The following is a 16,937-nucleotide window of genomic DNA, read 5'->3' as shown; positions in this document are numbered from 1 at the left end:
TTATCATATATATCATTTGAAAATGTCTTATCCTATCCAATAGATGGTCTTTTCATTTTGTTGATACTATACTTCATTGTGCAAAAAAAATTTAGCTTGATGTAGCTCCATTTGTTTACTTTTGCTTTTGTTTCTCTTATATGAGAAGACAGGTCATAAAAATTGTCTATAAGATCAATGTTAAATAGCATACTGCCTATGTTTTTTCCATAAGTTTTATGGTTCAGGTCTCAAATTTAAGTTTTTAATCCATTTTGAATATATTTTTGTGCATGATTTTCCAGAGCAACACAGTTTGATTCTTTTGCATGTAACTATCCAGTTTTCCCAACACAGTTTATGGATAGTGTATATCTGTTTTGTCTCTGTCATGGTTTAATTCTAACATAAGTGTAGGTTCAATTCTGGGCTCTCTCTTTTGTTATACTGATATGTGTGTCTGTTTTTGTGCCATTACCATAATCCTTTGATTATTGTGGCTTTGTAATATAGATTGAAATGAGGATCATGACACCTCCAGATATGTTCTTCTTTCTCAAGATTGACTATTCAAGGTATTCTGTGTTTCCACGCAAATTTTAGAATTATTTCTTCTAGTTCTGTCAGAAACACCCTTGCTATTTTAATAGAGATTGTTTTGAATCTGCAGATTGTTTTGGGTGGTATGGTCATTTCAACAAGATGGATTGTTCCAGTACATGAGCATGGTGTATCTTTCCATCTGTTTGTAACTTCTTCAATTTCTTGCATTAGTGTCATAGCTTTCTGTGTAGAAGTCTTTCCTAAGTTAGATTTAACTGTAAGTATTTTACTCTTTTAAGTGCACTCATAAATGGGATTGTCTCCTAAATTTCTCTGATAGCTCATTGTTAATGTATAGAAATGCAAAGATTTCTTTGTATTAATTTTGTATCCTGCAGCCTAATTAAATTTATTGATGAGCTCCAGTAGTTTTTTGATGATGTCTTGAAGATTTTTTATGTATAGTATCATGTCATCTGCAAACAGTGATAGTTTTATTTCTTCCTTTCCAGTTTGGATTCCTTTTCTTTCTTTCTCTTCTCTGTTTTACTGTGGCTAGGACTTTTAATACTATGATGAATAACAGAGAATAGCTAACATTGTCTCAAAGCTAATTTTAGAGGAAATTGCTCTCAGTTTTCACTGTTGAATATGATGTTAGCTGGGGGCTTATCATAAATGCCTTTATTATGTTGAAGTATGTTCCCTCTATACCAAATTTTCTGAGATTTTATTATAAATTCATATATTGAATTTTGTTGAAACCTTTTTCTGCCTCTATTGAGATAATCATATAATTTTTATTCTTTTCTTTCTTTTTTTTCATATTTTATTTATTATTATTTTGCTTTACAATATTGTATTGGTTTTGCCATACATCAACATGAATCCTCCACGGGTGTACACGTGTTCCCAATCCTGAACCTCCCTCCCACCTCCATTCCCATACCATCTCTCTGGGTCATCCCAGTGCACCAGCCCTAAGCATCCTGTATCCTGCATCAAACCTAGACTGGCGATTAGTTTCTTATATGATATTATACATGTTTCAATGCCATTCTCCCAAATCATCCCACCCTCTCCCTCTCCCACAGAGTCCAAAAGACTGTTCTACACATCTGTGTCTCTTAGAATTTAGAAAGATGGTAATGATAACCCTGTATGCGAGACAGCAAAAGAGACACAGATGTATTCTTTTATTTCTTAACGTACTCTGTCACATATAATAATTTGTGGATATTGAGCCATCCTTGCATCCCTGACAATTAATTAAAATTTTCTGAGTTATTATTTGACATGAATCTTAGAGAAGTATCTTGCCAAAGGTCACTACCTAATAAATAATGGAACATGTATTTGAATTCAGGCTGTCATATCTGCACTAGATAATCTCCTTCAGAAAAGAGCTAAAATTTAGATATTAAAAAGATTTCCAAGTTAGAAAAGTGATGGCAAGCATTGGCTCCAAAACTTCAAAATTATTCTCTATCTCAGACACACAGACACACACACAAATAGACACACAAACACACATAAAACACTTCTCTCACATACAAACATATTATGTGTCACATGACACTCCTTTTGTGATTCTTATTCCATTTTAAGAATTTATTTGGTGTCCATTTTAGCAAGATTCTGGAAAGACAAATGTTTTCATGAAAATAAAAGTGCAATTATAGTAGAATAGGATAGTAGAGATTCTTGTCGTATATAGTAGTGACCCCAGGAGAGGAGAAGAGCATCAGTGAGTGAAGCTGAGATATATAGACTATGTAGATGTTCACAAAGAGGCACTTCAAGGCTGCTCTACAGTCTGAGATGGATGCACTGTTCATTATGTCCACCCTTCCCCAGTGGTACATCACATTCTTCTCCCCAGTCATCTCCAAAGGCTTTTATGCCCATCTTGAAGCCCCTCTAGCCTCTTGTGAAATCTCTAATTTTACAATTGCCACAGCACTTGCAATCATCTTATCATGACTGATTTTGGCACATCCTACTTCCACTTTCCCCTTCTAGTTTCAGAACTTCAAATGTAATGCCAATGTCTCATACCATAGCCACATTCTCCACTGAGCCTTACATATGGGATGTACTTGATAAATATTTATAGATAGTAGATATCTGAGGCCTATGCCCAGTGGTCTTCTAGCTAATTTAGTAACTCTTCCCATATTTCCTTAAGCATAAACAAAGACAAGTCAGCAGGAATCAACCATAAGTATGTGATTGAATCAATTTGATGGCAGAAGTTGATCTTTCCAAATGGAAAATAGTTTGAATTTCTGTTAGTTATCTTTTCCATTCTCCATATGTGCCAATTATTTTTTCCACTCACATACATATTCTTTGTGACCTTTAAATGGATGTCAGGAAACAATCCACAAAATACAGAACTGCCAAGATACTCAGGTGTTTCAGGAGTGAGGAGAATTGTCTTAAATCAGAGAAATTAGCATAAGTCTTGCCTTGATCTCTATTCACAAGGGTGGATATAAAGAATAAAATACGTATCCAGGTAATGATTGATGATTGGTTCAAGACAGAACAAAATTTTTACAAAGATCCTAGATTTTGCAATTATACATGCTCCTAGAGAAACCTGGTCTCACTCCTTATATAACTCAGCCTTAGTTTGATACTGGATTCTTCAATCCAAAGAGCATCCCTTTTAAATATAACATGATAATGGTCTAAGTGGATGTGCCAGGGTACTCAAGAGCTTCTAAAATGTGTAATTCATAACTTTCCTGTATTTAAAATTAGGAATGAATAAACTACTACAGTAAATTAATGGCAGAGCTAGAAATGGAATTCAGGTCTTCAGGATCTACTAAAAACAGCTCTTCTTTTGACACTGTTACCATACCTCAGATCCCAAACACAACCTTGATGTTTGATCAGCTCATATTTTGGGTAATGCTATCTGATGGACCCTTCCAGTGCTCAGTTCTGTTCACAAGTTTATTGGTATCCTCTTCTGAAAAGAGATGTCTCTTGATTCTGGGAAGCTTAGATCTTCACCAAGTAAATCCTTGGTAGATTGTGACCATATCATTTTGCATATCAGCCATAACTATTACCATCTTCAAGATTAACACAAACGTCTATGTGTCACAACTTCTTTATCTATTCATCAGCTGAGGGACATTTAGGTGGCTTCCATGTCCTGGCTATTGTAAATAGTGCTGCAATGAACACTGAGGTACATGTGTCTTTTTCAATTCTGATTTTCTCAGGGTACATGCTCAGGTAGTTGTATGGCAGTTCTCTTCCCACTCTTTAAAGGAGTCTCCACACTGTTCTCCATAGTGGCTGTACTAATTTGCATTCACGCCAACAGTGTAAGAGAGCTCCTTTTCCTCCATACCCTCTCCAGCGTTTATTGTTTCTAGATTTTTGATGATGGCCATTATGACGGTTGTGAGATGGTATCTCACTGTGGTTTTGACATGAGAAAATATTCAATTCAGTTCAGGCACTCAGTCGCGTCCGACTCTTTGTGACCCCATGAATCACAGCACGCCAGGCCTCCCTGTCCATCACCATCTCCCGGAGTGCACTCAGACTCACGTCCATTGAGTCAGTGATGCCATCTAGCCATCTCATCCTCGGTCGTCCCCTTCTCCTCCTGCCCCCAATCCCTCCCAGCATCAGAGTCTTTTCCAATGAGTCAACTCTTCACACGAGGTGGCCAAAGTACTGGAGTTTCAGCTTTAGCATCATTCTTTCCAAAGAAATCCCAGGGTTGACCTCCTTCAGAATGGACTGGTTGGATCTCCTTGCAGTCCAAGGGACTCTCAAGAGTCTTCTCCAACACCACAGTTCAAAAGCATCAATTTTTCGGCACTCAGCCTTCTTCACAGTCTAACTCTCACATCCATACATGACCACAGGAAAAACCATAGCCTTGACTAGACAGACCTTAGTCGGCAAAGTAATGTCTCTGCTTTTCAATATACTATCTAGGTTGGTCATAACTTTTCTTCCAAGGAGTAAGCATCTTTTAATTTCATGGCTGCAGTCACCATCTGCAGTGATTTTGTAGCCCAAAAAATAAAGTCTAACACTGTTTCCACTGTTTCCCCATCTATTTCCCATGAAGTGATGGGACCGGATGCCATGATCTTAGTTTTCTGAATGTTGAGCTTTAAGCCAACTTTTTCGCTCTCCTCTTTCACTTTCATCAAGAGGCTTTTTAGCTCCTCTTCACTTTCTGCCATAAGGGTGGTGTCATCTGCATATCTGAGGTTATTGATATTTCCCCCAGCAATCTTGATTCCAGCTTGTGTTTCTTCCAGTCCAGCGTTTCTCATGATGTACTCTGCATAGAAGTTAAATAAGCAGGGTGACAATATACAGCCTTGACGTACTCTTTTTCCTATTTGGAACCAGTCTGTTGTTCCATGTCCAGTTCTAACTGTTGCTTCCTGACCTGCATACAGATTTCTCAAGAGGCAGGTTAGGTGGTCTGGTATGCCCATCTCTTGAAGAATTTTCCAAAGTTTATTATGATCCACACAGTCAAAGGCTTTGGCATAGTCAATAAAGCAGAAATCGATGTTTTTCTGGAACTCTCTTGCTTTTTCCATGATCCAGCGGATGTTCGCAATTTGATCTCTGGTTCCTCTGCCTTTTCTAAAACCAACTTGAACATCAGGGAGTTCACAGTTCACGTATTGCTGAAGCCTGGCTTGGAGAATTTTGAGCATTACTTTACTAGCATGTGAGATGAGTGCAATTGGGTGGTAGTCTGAGCATTCTTTACTCAGCTATTAAAAGGAATGCATTTGAATCAGTTCTAATGAGGTGGGTGAACCTGGAGCCTATTATACAGAGTGAAGTAAGTCAGAAAGCCAAATACTGTATATTAATGCATATATATGGAATTTAGAAAGATGATACCGATGTTCCTACATGAAGGGCAGCAAAGGAGACACAGATGTAAACAGCAGACTTTTGGACTCAGTGGGAGAAGCCAAGAGTGGGATTATTTGAGAGAATAGTATTGAAACATATACATTATTATATGTAAAAGAGATGACCAGTGAGAGTTTGATGCATGAAACAAAAAAGCCAGTGATCTGGGACAACCTAGAGTGATAGGGTGGAGAGGGAGGTGGAAAGCAGTTTCAGAATAAGTGAGACACATGTGTACCTGTGGCTGATTCATGTTGATATATGCAAAACCATTGCAATATTGTAATTATTCTCCAGTTAAAATAAATTAATTAATTTAAAAAATATTAACTGAAATTAATTAATTAAAATTTTAAAAGTAAAAAAATTTTAAAAATTTAAAGTAATTATAAATTTACTTGCTTGTAAACTACACCCTGCATTACCACATTTAAGTCCTTTATAATTTTCTTGTACCTACAGACACAAAACAATTCTGAACTCTAGGTGATTAAGATTTCAAAAAAAATGTTTTTAACTTTGCTTTTCTTAAAAATGTACAATTAATTGTAAATGCTAATATAAACATTAAGTCTATTAAAAGAAATATTCCTTTTCTTTAGAAAGATAGCTAACTGGAGTTTTACTAAGAAACAAAAAACTCAGTATATAATATACAAAATTTACTACAACTACTAGCCTACACAATCAACTCTTAATCAATCAAGGGCTTGTAAGTGAGACATTAAGATCATCATTTCAGTTCAGTTCATTTCAGTCGCTCAGTTATGTCCGACTTTTTGCGACCCTATGAACTGCAGCACGCCAAGCCTCCGTGTCCATTACCAACTCCCAGAGTTTACCCAGACTCACGTCCATTGAGTTGGTGATGCCATCCAACCATCTCATCCTCTGTCATTCCCTTTTCCTCCCGCCTTCAATCTTTCCCAGCATCAGGGTCTTTTCAGATGAGTCAGCTCTTCACATCAGGTGGCCAAAGTATTGGAGTTTCAGCTTTAACATCAGTCCTTCCAATAAATTCAGAACTGATCTCCTTTAGGATGGACTGGTTGGATCTCCTTGCAGTCCAAGGGACTCTCAGGAGTCTTCTCCAACACCACAGTTCAAAAGCATCAATTTTTGGTGCTCAGCTTTCTTTATAATCCAACTCTCACATCCATACACGACTATTGGAAAAACCATAGCCTTGACTAGACAAATCTTTGTTGGCAAAGTAATGTCTCTGCTTTTTAATATGCTGTCTAGGTTGGTTCTAACTTTCCTTCCAAGAAGTAAGCGTCTTTTAATTTCATGGCTGCAATCACCATCTGCAGTGATTTTGGAGCCCAAAAAAATGAAGTCAGCCACTGTTTCCACTGTTTTCCCATCTATTTGCCATAAAATGATGGGACCGGATGCCGTGATCTTAGTTTTCTGAACCCATTAAGATCATGAAGAGCTTTTAATATATTCATAGGTGTGTGATCTTAATCTGGAGGCCTGAAACTCACATTAAGCAACAAAATTTTTTTAAAAAATTACACATACAACACAGAATCAGATATCAGTTTTCTCCTTTTTAAAAAAACTGGCAACACTAGGTTTACAGTCCCACAAACCTACCAATTTTGTAGAGCTGATCTATTTTGAATATGTCCAGGCTATACCATTCCCAACTGTCTTAAAGGCACTGGTGTATGTAAGCAGAAGCACTTTAGCATGGGACCCTATCATTGTTTATATGTGTGTATAATGCACTTATGTATATATGTTTGTATATGCATATTTTATTTTGACATGGAACTGATCTTCCACATTTTTTACTTTCATGCCTAAACAGTATAACTAACCCTCTTTTGTAGTCAAAATACTTCACTTTTCTTTGCTTTGTGCTAAATCTAAAAAATAGCAAAGTAAATATGCAGAAGGAGTAAGCCTGAAGGGGTCAGTGGCTTTGAAGCAGCCCATGACTGTTTACCCTGGCATCATCTCGTTGTGAAGAGTTTTCCTACTATTTTCTGGAAGCATTCTAACATAAGGCATTTTTCTGGTTTTCAGATTCAGACACATTCTAGTGTAACCACCTGTGTATGCAATTGATTTGGTTTTAACTTTGAGCTTCATCCCTGAACCAGACCTGGCACCTGCAGAAGAAAATACCAGGGGTGAAAATAGAGTGAGTGGGGCCACAGAATAGTATAATATCCTCCCACTGTGGTTCAAGGGGATGCTGTTTCAGGGTGTGCATTTCATCTCACGAGACTCCAGACAACAGAAGAGCTAGACAAAAGGAAAGCATGTGATGGAGCAGTATTTATATTGCAATCTTTCCAACATTTCAGAAGGCAATGGCTTACAGATGTATACCCTCCAATGACATTTACACTTCTATTGTTTTCTTAACCTCCTTCCCCATCCTATTACAAGATTCTTTTCTTGAAAAAGATTCCAAATTTCCCTGTGCTTTTCTGTGATAAAAAACACATTTCCTCCTGATTACAAGGGAAGGACATGATGAACTATATGATAGACCAAGTGTTAATGTAATATCAGCTTCAGAAAATGGAATACTTTTATGATTACTTAAGCATTTGTATTTCATGCCATAAATTCTTCCCTGTCTGAAACAGACCACTTAACCCAGTCTAAGAACATCAAGCTGCTAATTTACACAGTATTCTGACAGGAAACCATCTACAGTAATGAATGCATGGTAGGAGATTTTAACAGAAGCCCATCTGGACTTTTAACTATTGAAGGCAATTTCTTCTTAATAATCTATTAAAAAAAGATACCATAAAGATGAGTTACCATCACTTGGTCATAAATTTTGAAAGAAGTTTTATACAGGACTTATTTTTTTCATCATTTTTCACCCATTATCAGTGACTGAATTCATCAACATTTAACTTAGTGTCTTGCTGACTTAATACTACTCTTGAATGGTTTAAAGTGTTCTTAAGGTCAAAGTTTTTGCCTTTGATAAAGGGTATCTGTTTTGAACACATGCTTTCTATTAATTTAGACCTCCAGATTCCTTTATGATGTAGTATGTCTTCTTCAAAAAATCAGATTTGAGAGGTTTTCATTTCAAGATTTTTTCCAAAAAGCATTATTGCTTTACTGACTGGCTAATACTCAAATAATAAAAATGAAAATCTGATCATTTGACAAACTTGAAAGTTTTGATGTTGACAAGAATTACTTTGCATGCATAACTCAAAAATATGAGCATATGAAGACTTCTTTCTTTCCCCTAGCTCTTTGCTCCTTCAAATCCTTCAAGTATTGGTTCAAATCACCTTCTCAGAGAGACCTTCCTGATAAACCCTTTTTTATATTACATACTTGCCCCTCCCCCGGCTATCTTGAGTCCCCTTCTTCTTTTCATTTCATTCTGACAAATAGTGCAATTGTTTATTTCATTTATTGTCTTTATTTACATATAAGAATCCGAGCTCCATGAGAATGGGGTTTTTTCATCAGGTTCTCCCAGTTCTGTGTCCCAAGAGCCTAGAACGGTGCATGGAACACAATGAGTGTTAAAAACATTTGTTGAATAAATGGATAGACAAGGGGAGATGGCTAATTTTGCAAATAAAGAAAAATAAAGCAGTTATGACAGACTAAGAACCAAGAATGGTGCAAGACACATACTGATGCTCAAATATATTTTTGTTAAATGAATGATAAGTTGATACAAGAATAGTAAAAATTTACAAAAAAACTCACAACAATTAAAGTAAAGATGAAGGAGCTGGGATAATTATACTCCCAGTATCTGAAGGTAAGCTATTTGAGACAATTAAGCTGCTTGAGACAATTATGAACACTGAGTTTTCTTTTCAGAGCAAATTTGCTAAGGAAAAAAGGAAAGAAAACAGAAATTCAAACGGAGGAAATGTTTTCATGTAAAAATAATGTTGCAAATCTGCTTAAAGTATTTTTAAATATGACTGCCAAAAGAGTCTACTCACTAAAAATGATTAAGAATATACATAAAGTTTTCCTAAAAAACTGAAAATAGTGCTACTATGTTGTTCAGTTGCTCAGTCATATCCGACTGTTTGTGACCCTATGGACTGCAACACACCAGGCTTCCCTGTCCTTCACTATCTCCTGGAGCTTGCTCAAACTTACGTCCATTGAGTTGGTGATGCCATCTAACCATCTCATCCTCTGTCATTCCCTTCTCCTCCTGCCTTCAATATTTCCCAGCATCAGGGCCTTTTCTAATGAGTCAGTTCTTTGCATCAGGTGGCCAAAGTATTGGAGTTTCAGGTTCAGCATCAGTCCTTCCAGTGAATATTCAGGACTGATTTCCTTTAGGATGGATTGCTTTGATCTCCTTGCAGTCCAAGGGACTCTTTCTCCAACACCACAGTTGGAAAGCATCAATTCTGTGCTCAGCCTTCTTTATGGGCCAACTCTCATATCCATAAATGACTACTAGAGGACTTTTGTTGGCAAAGTAATGTCTCTATTTTTTAACAGGCTGTCTAGGTTTATCATAACTTTTCCTCCAAGGAGCAAGCGTCTTTTAATTTCTTGGCTGCAATCGCCATGTGCAGTGATTTTGGAGACCAAGAAAATAAAGACTGTCACTGTTTCCACTGTTTCCCCATTTATTTGCCATGAAGTGATGGGACCAAATACCATGATCTTAGTTTTCTGAATGTTGAGCTTTAAGCCAACTTTTTCACTCTCTTTTACTTTCATCAAGAAGCTCTTTAGTTCTTCTTCACTTTCTTCCATAAGGGTGGTGTCATCTGCATATCTGAGGCTACTGAGCTCTACGATATGATCCAGCAATTTCACACCTGGGTATATACCTGAAAGAAATGAAAATTCTGATTTGAAAAGATAGGTTTCCTCTATGTTCCTAGCAGCACTATTACAACAGCCAAGACATGGAAACTAAATATCAATCAACAGATGAATGGATAAAGAAGATATGGTATGTATGTGTATATTAATATTCCTAATACAAAGGAATATTAGCCATAAAAAGAGTGAAATTCTGTCACCTGCAGCAATGTAATGGACTAGAGAATACTATACTTAGTGAAATGTCAGACAAAGACAAATACTGTATTGTATCACTTATATGTGGAATCTAAAAATAATAGAAACAAATGTATAGAACAAAACAGAAGCAGAATCACAGATATAGAAAACAAATTAGTGGTTACCAGAGGGAGAGGAAAAGGGAAAGGGTAAATTAGGAATATAGGATTAAGAGATACAGACTACTATGTATAAGATAGATAATCAACAAGGATGTATTGTACAGTAAAGAGGATTATAGACATTACTTTATAATAACTTTTAATGGAGTACAAGCTGTAAAAACACTGAACCACTATGCTATACACTTGAAACTAATATAATATTATAAATCAACTATACTTCAGTTTTCCCAGCACCACTTGTTAAAGAGATTGTCTTTACTCCATTGTATATTCTTGCCTCCTTTGTCGAAGATAAGATGTCCATATGTGTGTGGATTTATCTCTGGGCTTTCCATTTTGTTCTATTGATCTATATTTCTGTCTTTGTGCCAGTACCATACTGTCTTAATGACTGTGGCTTTGTAGTAGAGCCTGAAGTCAGGCAGGTTGATTCCTTCAGTTCCATTCTTCTTTCTCAAGATTGCTTTGGCTATTCAAGGTGTTTTGCATTTCCATACAAATCTTGAAATTATTTGTTCTAGTTCTGTGAAAAATACCACTGGTAGCTTGATAGGGATTACATTGAATCTATAGATTGCTTTGAGTAGTATACTCATTTTGACTATATTGATTCTTCCAATCCATGAACATGGTATATTTTTCCATCTATTGTCTTCTTTGATTTCTTTCATCAGTGTTTTATAGTTTTTGATATTTAGGTCTTTAGTTTCTTTTGGTAGGAATATTCCTAAGTATTTTATTCTTTTCTTTGCAATGGTGAATGGAATTGTTTTCTTAATTTCTTTTTCTACTTTCTCATTATTAGTGTACAGGAATGCAAGGGATTTCTGAGTGTTGACTTTATATCCTGCAACTTTACTATATTCATTGATTAGCTCTAGTAATTTTCTGGTGGAGTCTTTAGGATTTTCTATGTAGAGGATCATGTCATCTTCAAACAGTGAGAGTTTTACTTCTTCTTTTCCAATTTGGATTCCTTTTATTTCTTTTTCTGCTCGGATTCCTGTGGCCCAAACTTCCAGAACTATGTTGAATAGTAGTGGTGAAAGTGGGCACCCTTGTCTTGTTCCTGACTTTAGGGGAAATGCTTTCAATTTTTCACCATTGAGGATAATGTTTGCTGTGGGTTTGTCATATATAGCTTTTATTATGTTGAGGTATGTTCCTTCTATTCCTGCTTTCTGAAGAGTTTTTATAATAAATGGATGTTGAATTTTGTCAAAGGTCTTCTCTGCATCTATTGAGATAATCATATGGCTTTTATTTTTCAATTTGTTAATGTGGTGAATTATATTGATTGATTTGCGGATACCCAATCAAAAAATGGGCCAAAGAACTAAATAGGCATTTCTCCAAAGAAGACATACAAATGGCTAACAAACACATGAAAAGATGCTCAACATCACTCATTATTAGAGAAATGCAAATCAAGACCACAATGAGGTACCATTTCACACCAGACAGAATAGCTGCGATCCAAAAGTCTGCAAGCAATAAATGCTGGAGAGGATGTGGAGAAAAGGGAACCCTCTTACACTGTTGGTGGGAATGCAAACTAGTACAGCCACTATGGAGAACAGTGTGGAGATTCCTTAAAAAATTGCAAATAGAGCTGCCTTATGACCCAGCAATCCCACTGCTGGGCATACACACCAAGGAAACCAGAATTGAAAGAGACACATATACCCCAATGTTCATCACAGCACTGTTTATAATAGCCAGGACATGGAAACAACCTATATGTCCATCAGCAGATGAATGGATAAGAAAGCTGTGGTACATATACACAATGGAGTATTACTCAGCCATTAAAAAGAATACATTTGAATCAGTTCTAATGAGATGGATGAAACTGGAGCCGATTATACAGAGTCAAGTACGCCAGAAAGAAAAACACCAATATAGTATACTGACACATATATACGGAATTTAGAAAGATGGTAATGATGACCCTTTATGCAGGACAGCAAAAGAGACACAAATGTATAGAACGGACTTTTGGACTCTGAAGGAGAGGGAGAGGTGGGATGATTTGGGAGAATGGCATTGGAACATGTACACTATCATGTAAGAAACGAAGTGCCAGGATATGTTCGATACAGGATACAGGATGCTTGGGGCTGGTGCATGGGGATGATCCAGAGAGATGATATGGGGTGGGAGATGGGAGGGGGATTCAGGATTGGGAGCTTGTATACACCCGTGGTGGATTCATGTCAATGTATGGCAAAACCAATACAGTATTGTAAAGTAAAATAAAGTAAAAATAAAATTTAAAAAAAAAGACAAGAAAAAAAACTATACTTCAATAAAAGAAACTGTATATAAAGGACAAAGAAGGATTTGGAAAACTCAGCAGTGGTCACAGGACTGGAAAAGGTCAGTTTTCATTCCAATCCCAAAAAAAGGCAATGCCAAAGAATGCTCAAACTACCACACAATTGCACTCATCTCACATGCTAGTAAAGTAATGCTTAAAATTATCCTAGCCAGGCTTCAGCAATACGTGAACTGTGAACTTCTAGATGTTCAAGCTGGTTTTAGAAAAGGCAGAGGAACCAGAGATCAAATTGCCATCATCCGCTGGATCATCAAAAAAGCAAGTGAGTTCCAGAAAAACATGTATTTCTGCTTTATTGACTATGCCAAAGCATTTGACTGTGTGGATCACAAGAAACTGTGGAAAATTCTGAAAGAGATGGGAATACCAGACCACCTGACCTGCCTCTTGAGAAACTTGTATGCAGGTCAGGAAGCAACAGTTAGAACTGGACATTGAACAACAGACTGGTTCCAAATAGGAAAAAGAGTATGTCAAGGCTGTATATTGTCACCCGGCTTATTTAACTTCTATGCAGAGTACATCATGAGAAACACTGGGCTGGAAGAAGCACAAGCTGGAATCAAGATTGCCGGGAGAAATATCAGTAGCCTCAGATATGCAGATGACAACACCCTTATGGCAGAAAGTGAAGAAGAACTAAAGAGCCTCTTGATGAAAGTGAAAGAGGAGAATGAAAAAGTTGGCTTAAAGCTCAACATTCAGAACTAGGATCATGGCATATGGTCCCATCACTTCATGGCAAATAGATGGGGAAACAGTGGAAACAGTGGCTGACTTTATTTTTCTGGGCTCCAAAATCACTGCAGATGAAGTTAAAAGACACTTTAAATTAAAATACACTTGCTCCTTGGAAGGAAAGTTAAGACCAACCTAGACAGCATATTAAAAAGCAGAGACATTACTTTACCAACAAAGGTCCATCTAGTCAAGGCTATGGTTTTTCCATGGGTCATGTATGGATGTGAGAGTTGGACTATAAAGAAGGCTGAGCACCGAAGCATTGATGCTTTTGAACTGTGGTGTTGAAGGAGACTCTTAAGAGTCCCTTGGACTGCAAGGAGATCCAACCAGTCCATCCTAAAGGAGATCAGTCCTGGGTGTTCATTGGAAGGACTGATGTTGAAGCTGAAACTCCAATACTTTGGCCACCTGATGCAAGGAGCTGACTTGTTTGAAAAGACCCTGATGTTAGGAAAGATTGAGGGCAGGAGGAGAAGGGACAACAGAGGATGAGATGGTTGGATGGCATCACCGACTCAATGGACATGGGTTTGGATGGACTCCAGGAGTTGATGATGGACAAGGGAGCCTGGCATGCTGCAGTTCATGGGGTTGTAAAGAGGCGGACACGACTGTGTGACTGAACTGAACTGAACTGATAGTCACATCCTTTAAATTCCAATTCTATAAAATTTTCACATATGACTTATACTTCTGATATTTTTCTGTAAATCTTACAAGAAACTGCTAGTAGTGGCTCAGATGGTAAAGAGTCTCCCTGCAGTGCAGGAAACCCGGGATGGATCTCCAGGGAAGATCCCTTGGAGAAGGGAATGGCAACCCACTCCAGTATTCTTACCTAGAGAATTCCATGGACAAAGGAGCCTGATAGGCAGGCTACAGTCCATGGGGTCACCAAGAGTCAGACATGATTGAGTGACTAAAACTTACTTACTTATGAATTTTGATAAAGAGGTAGCAAAATGTCCATATGCTGTAATGGAAAATTTTATGTGTCAACTGGACTGGGCTAAGGCATGCCCAGATAACTATTAAAACATTATTTTGGGGTGTGCTTATGAAGATGTTCCAGAAGGCATTAGTTTTTGAATCAGTAGGCTGAGTAATAAAAATCATTCTCATTAATGAGACTATAACCTAACACATGGAGTTTCTGGAGAGAACAAAAAGGCAGAGGGATAATTAATCCTCTGTTTTTCTCTTTTTGAGCTGTGACATCCATTTTCTCTTGCTCTCAGACATTATTGTTCCTTGTTCTCAGGCTTTAGGACTCAGACTGAGACATATACACCATTGGCTCTCCAATTCTCAGCCATTCAAACATTGAGTTATACGCTTGGCTTTCCTTGCACTTAAACCTATAGGTAGTAGATAGTGAGACTTGGCCTCCATAAACATGAGAGCCATTTCCTGTAGTAAGTCTCCTCTTCAATATTTATATCTGTATCTATATCTATTCCCATATCTAATCTATAGCTATTTTATTGGTTCCATTTCTCTAAAGAAACCTAATACTATACTTACTGATGTGCTTTTTTTTCTTATAAGGCAATATATTATGGTCATTGAATAGTTTTCTGTGCAGCCTGCCAACCAGCTTCTTAGTATTCCTTTTTGCATTGATGCACCATAATTTTCTAAATTACCTCTTGTAAGTTTAGATTATTGAAATATTTAGATTATTGAAAATGTTTGACTCATAAATTAAATTATGATTATTCTTCTAGATAATACTTTACCCATATTTGTTATAGTTGTTTTAAAGTAAAAATATATTTAAAATTTTTGATACAGCTTGTTATGCTTCATCCCAAGATATTGAACTGATTTGAACTTCCATTAGCAATGTTTGAGAATGCCCAGGTCATTCATATTTATTAACTATTATTTAAAAAATCAACATTTGCCATTTTGACAGATGAAAAATAGAATGGAAATTAAGTTATAACAAGGCATTAGAGAGATGGATATTCAGGGAAAGCAAACAAAGCAATTTGGAATAAAATTGCACAGCAGGACACAATTTGCATTTTTATTTGGTTATTTTTTTATCTTAAATAGACCATCAATGTTAGCAGCCCTTCTACACTGATTTGTAATCATAAACCATGCTAGCTCTATTGTAAGGACCTTATATATAGATTTCATGTAATAAACAGTCCTCTACTTTTTCTGCAAATCACCTGGGCAATTTATATATATTAATTTAATATTATGTTTCTCTGTTTTTATAACCCCTCTGCAGAAGACCAGAGGGTATGAAAGAGTATAAGCATGATAGTCAGGGGGTAAAAATGTAATAAGATATATATTCTGAATTTAACATAATCTCCAATTTCTAACAGCAAACTGAAGCTGAAAATTTATTTAACAAAAACTGAAGCCATAGATTTATTTTTTACTATGATCTGATGATAAGCCTTGATATATTAACTTGCAATGCTATAATGATTACTGGTAAAAACCAACTTAACATGTTAAAGCCTGATGTATGGTAATCATTTATTTATCTGCTAGGAAATGCTTGCTTTTCATCTGAGTAAAAATCATCTTTCTTTGAATTAAATTTACACTAGGTTCAGGGTCCTTTATGTCCATGATCTTCAATGTGAATTAGTAGCGTCAGTATCAGTTGAAAATATTAGAAGCATAGACTATCAGAAACTACCTCAAGCCCAAACATCAGAATCTATATTTCCACCAGATCCATCAGTGGTGAATTTGCATATTGAAGTTTGAGAAACATGAAACATTAGTTTCTGTTGAGAGTGAAGTGCGAACATGATCAGATTGCCAGGTTCTAGACTACAGTTCCTTTCTATAAAATGCATAGTATGCTTAGATGCCAATGGAGCTCATCCTCAGAAGGTGAAGAACAGGAAAGATAGAAATTTGCATAAAGATCTCATGATCATATACATTTTAAAAATGCCAAGCAAAAATTTACCTGAAAATGAGAATAACCCTGGTTTGGAGGGTCCATAAAAGACTTATTATTAAATTTTTTTTCCTCAGAGTATATGTTCATTGATGGGATTGTTGGGTCACATAGTAGTGTTACTCTCAACTTTTAAAGGAACCTCCATATTGTTCTTCATAGTGGCTGCATCAGTTTACATTCCCACCAACAGGGTAAGAGGATTCCCTTTTCTCCATACCTTCTTCACCATTATTGCTTGTAGACTTTTTGATGATGGCCATTCTGACCAGTATGAGGTGATACCTCACTGTAGTTT

The sequence above is a fragment of the Oryx dammah genome, unplaced genomic scaffold, assembly GCF_014754425.2.
Source record: "Oryx dammah isolate SB20612 unplaced genomic scaffold, SCBI_Odam_1.1 HiC_scaffold_10, whole genome shotgun sequence".
NCBI lineage: Eukaryota > Metazoa > Chordata > Mammalia > Artiodactyla > Bovidae > Oryx > Oryx dammah.
Note: the sequence above shows the minus strand (reverse complement) of the source record.